This window comes from Bufo bufo, chromosome 10 (genome assembly GCF_905171765.1).
Source record: "Bufo bufo chromosome 10, aBufBuf1.1, whole genome shotgun sequence".
NCBI lineage: Eukaryota > Metazoa > Chordata > Amphibia > Anura > Bufonidae > Bufo > Bufo bufo.
The window spans coordinates 10,750,964-10,755,769 of record NC_053398.1 but is presented as its reverse complement, the minus strand read 5'-3'; the positions used below and the strand labels follow the sequence as shown (position 1 = coordinate 10,755,769).

General features: G+C 42.4%; 1 long non-coding RNA gene across 1 annotated transcript; it reads right to left on the bottom strand.

Moving 5' to 3' along the window:
* Positions 1-227: 227 nt before the first annotated feature.
* On the bottom strand, positions 228-758 carry LOC120981152. The gene is made up of 2 exons (XR_005774629.1): positions 597-758; positions 228-355 (listed from the first exon to the last, which is right to left on the bottom strand). It is a non-coding gene; the product is annotated as an uncharacterized LOC120981152 (long non-coding RNA).
* Between the last annotated feature and the right edge of the window lie 4,048 nt (positions 759-4,806).

The following is a 4,806-nucleotide window of genomic DNA, read 5'->3' as shown; positions in this document are numbered from 1 at the left end:
AATTCCCTATCTGCCAGTATGGATAGAGGTTGCAGGGAATGGCTCTTGCTATGTGACCAAGTGTATGCAATTGTCTTTGAATGAGCACAATGTAATACCACATTTTATCTGCAGGTGGCAGCAGCTTCCTGCAGATTCTTAGGTTCTCCGTTGTTTGTATTCTTATTAGCAAACCATTAATACACACGTTTAGAATGAATAGCAAGTCTTAAATAGCTGATTTTACCTTTCTTTCTTTTGTCAGCAGATATAGAAAATAAAAATGACAATGGTGACTATGAAGATGCCCATGAGGACTGAGAGTGCCACCACTGCAAATCAGAAGCAGGAGACAGGATCTGTTTTGTGCTCCATCCTGAGGTATGGAAGGAGTGAATACAGAATATAAAAGTCTATCAGTGTGCCATATCTTTGACAGTAAATATTTAGATGTTGTCACAAATGTTGTGCATTCATTCCAAGAATTGACATCAAGGAGAGTTTTATGATCCACCCATTTATATAGTACACGTCCCCGACCTAAGGCACTTGAATTACAATTATATGCACCATTCATCGCAAACCAAGATAAAAAAGACCCCTAAATAAATACAGACCGAAACAAATACTGCATCTCTGAGAGGTTTGTAAGATATTAAAATAACATGGCAGTGTCACTCGGTGCTTGCATTGCAGCTGTGCCCTATTCCAGTGAATGGGAGTCCGCTGATTTATCAGGCATAGCCTATGGACATTTAGGCCAGACACAGACTAGCAAGTTCAGTGCGAGAAACTCTCTGCGTGTGGCAGTGTGAATTCTGAACTCTGCTTCTCTGACAGGATCGCACAACATCATAATGATTAATAATGCTGTGTGTCCCTGCCAAACGTGAAATCTGTTCAATAGATTCCACATCTTGCAGTGTCACACAGCATTATAAATCACTATGATGCTGTGCGATCCTGTCAGAGGAGCAGAGTTCAGAATGAGAACTCGCACTGCCACATGCTTTGAGTTTCTTGCATTGAAGTCGCTCGTGTGTCTGGCATTATAGATAGCTGATACTTTTCCCCATCTTGACTTCTTACCTGAGCTTGTTGAGGAGCTCTGGCCTGTGGCATCGAAGAAGCAGACGACGCATGCAATCAATACATACAGTCAGTACATGCCATTAATGGGTCTTGTGGTGGAGTTAGTTACAGGACTATCTTCACACACTGTATTTGCTGTTGGGGTGCATACAAACTTCTCAAGCTGATCTTCACTGCGACTAAAGGGAAGAGAGAACATTTTTGTCACATGATATCATCATGTCACAACCAATGGTTTTTTGTCCCGATGCATCAGAAGTGATGCATGAAGCAACTTTGCAAATATCGTTTATTACCCATCTCCTTCTGTTTTCTGCCTACAGCTCATATACAGGCCTATGCATCTCCATGGTAACAGACTACAAGCAAATCTTGTGTAGTTGGATCCTGCAGTTATGAGCCTTTCCACCTGACCCCTACTTTTTGTTAAAATACATTTGGCAGATTAGTAAGAAGTAGGGGAAAGATTTTTTTCGACAGGATCAGACTACATGGGGTTTGTGTGCAGTCTGTTACTATGGAGACACTTAGGTCTGCTGTAAACTTAAAGCTGTGGAACTTTTTCTATTAAAACTATTTGCAGCACTGCACCTTTTTTTATTTTATATGCACTAGAGCAATAATGACTGTGAAGGCGAACATACAAAAGTAAATACTGTAAATTTCCTTTACTCCTGTTACTGTACCAGTTGGACCTGTAAAGGTGCTAGATTCTCAGCTCTTCTGAATCATTGTACAGTTGAGGGGAAGCACCTTAAACTCGCTTCAAAGAAATTTCATTTCCCCCTGTGAAACTTTTAAAATAAGTTATCAAATGCTGGGTTATCAGACTTTCTAGATGATCAGATGCCATAAAGGAATTTCACTATATAAATCTTTACTTATATTTGTTAAGGTAAGTTGAATGATAACCAATATGCAGCTCTCAAAGGAGTTGCCACTGAGCTTCCCCAGAATCATGAGTTGTCTGCTTAGTGATGTGAGATTTATTATTGCTTAAATAGGTATACTTAATAAGCAAGAGTCTGGAAAAACTGGGTACCCACCCTGTGGGCGATGAAATGGCTGCCATTTTGCCTCTTACCCAGCTTTCCCAGAATCACATATAACAGTAACCAAGCAATTTGACATAATTATTCAAAGCCATATAAATAATCCAGCACCTTTAAATCAACATAGGTGCAATGAGATTCATACAGGATGGAGGAAATATAGCAAAGATAACCATTAGGTCCCTTTCAGCTGCTGATTGACACCAGCACTCCACCAGTAACTTGCTGGCTGCCAGATGCTATCCAATATAGATACCAGATATTGTCACAATGATAGATGCTGGGTACAGTCAGGCTGCACCCTATAGACAAAATTATGGATGGATGCAATAAAATCTGTCAAAAGTCTCGTTCACTACCAGCAGGTGCTCTAAATCCACAATTACCGGCTGCAAGTGGTACAGAACAGGTCACAGAATGACAACCCATGATCCACAGTGCAAGATTTAGAGACGTGTGTCCCTATAAAAGGGAGAAAGAGACAACACATGTAACATACAGCTATATCTGCAGCCAAATTCGGACCTGCAGTTACATTCAAAGCATGTGTGTGCAATTGCTTTACGTATTGTGTCCTGATCCTGAGTGACATCCTGAATTATACTCCAGAGCTGCACTCACTATTCTGCTAGTGGAGTCACTGTATACATACATTACTTATCCTGTACTGATCCCGAGTTACATCCTGTGTTATACTCCAGAGCTGTACTCATTATTCTGCTGGTGGAGTGATGTATGCACACAGTGCCTCAACAGTTCACTTTTATGTACAGTAGAATATAGATATATTCTACATATACAGCAATAAGCTGTAACACTAAAACCACTGACAGGTTAAGTGAATACCACTAATGATCTGCTCACAATGGTGCCTGCAAGCTGTTGGGATGTATTTGGCAGCAAGTGATGTAAGATCTGGATGTTTTGGAAGCAGGAAAAATGTAAGGATTGCAAAGACTTGGGACAGTGCCAAATTGTGATGTCTAGACCACTTGGTCAGAGCATTTTCAGAACGGCCAGTCTTACGGGGTGTTCCCAGCATGAAGTGGCATGTCACCATCACAACTGGACCTTAGAACAATGCACGAAGGCGGACTGGTCTGATGAATAACAATACATCATGTGGCCGGCCGGGTGTATGTGCGTCACTTACCTGGCGAATAGTATCCTCTGTGTCCCTTCACAACCTGGCAGCCATCACTAGGGGGAGCGCCCTCCATACTGAACTGTACAGCTTCCAATAATTTCCACGTTGAATCCCTGTGCTGTGTTCTAATGTCTGGTGACGCCACAGGACACGTCAGAGATGTGGAGGAGCCCAGACCTCGACTGGTCTGTCCTGTTTTGTTGACGGGGGGCCTGCACGATATTGGGCAGGTGGTTCTAATGTTATGATTGATCGGTGTATACTGTGTATACATATGTATAATACACAGTGTAATGATTCTTACCTGCTGCACATAGCTGACAACATCTGCCTTCTGAATTGTATTCATTCCTATAACAGGTTTTGTCGCATCTTTTTATTGGTAACTGGTCTGAAAGGTTCCTTGTGTTCTCATCTTTTTCTGCCATGATCTAGAAGACATGACGTACAGATAGAAGTGAATAGATAGTGTAGCATGTAAGAGATATTGAACAACCCCAGAAACCTCAGCATGGGGGTCCTAAACATGAACTGGCCTCCTAATGTGTCTATGAGCCACTCTAAACACAGCGATTCTAAGACTCTGCTCACTCAGTCTGGTCCACAAACCCCCTACAGGGGACATGTTCTGTCCTTTATGAATCATATGTTTTACAGTGGGCAGGTACATAACTGACCAGCATACCGTTGTCTAGATGGGAGCTTTATGCTTGGTGTGTATGGGTGTATTTTCCTGGCACATGCATGGAACGTAAAGTAAAAAAAAAAAGAAGAAGCCTAAACAGAGCTTATAGGGAACCTCCAACCACTGGCGGCCATTTTTAATCCTTTGCATCACAGTGTATCTCTCCTGTTGTGATTTCATAATATATCTTTCCATTCCGCTCCCTCTTCTTTTCACGCCTAAAATATTTTTATCATTAATGAAGAATATAAAAGCCCAAGGGACTGCATTTGTGCCTCTCCTCCACACCTCCTAGCCTTGCCTCCTCGACATCACCATGATGCCATTTCAGATCTCCTTTATGTGTTCGCCTGCTCCATCTGTGAACTTCTGTGGTCATCCACTCCTTCATATATTTGGAAATCACAAAAGGAGAGCCACTCTGCAATGCAAAGGGTTAAAAAAAACGGTCGTCGGTGGTGACCGACTTCCTTTTAAATGGGTTGTCGGACTGTTCATTTTGATTTAATTGTTAAAAAAGTCAGAATGGCTTACAAAGGAAAAGTCCTACCTCAATTATTCCCTGCCACTCCCGTTCCGATGCTTTCCATGGCCCCCGCCGGTCTCTACTTTCTGGTTCCTCTCAATACAGGAAATTTGCTACTCAACTGCTAGTCACTGGCCACATCGGTGATCCATCTCAGCCAGTAATTGGCTAAGCAGACACATTGCTGTGTGGACCAGGTGGTGGAGAAGACCGGCGGGGGCACCTGGAAAGCATCAGAATGGGAGTGGTGGGGGATAATTCTGGCTTTAACAGCAGGACAAGAGATGGACCCGAAGATGGAAGATGTCGCTAAAGGGTCAATGAG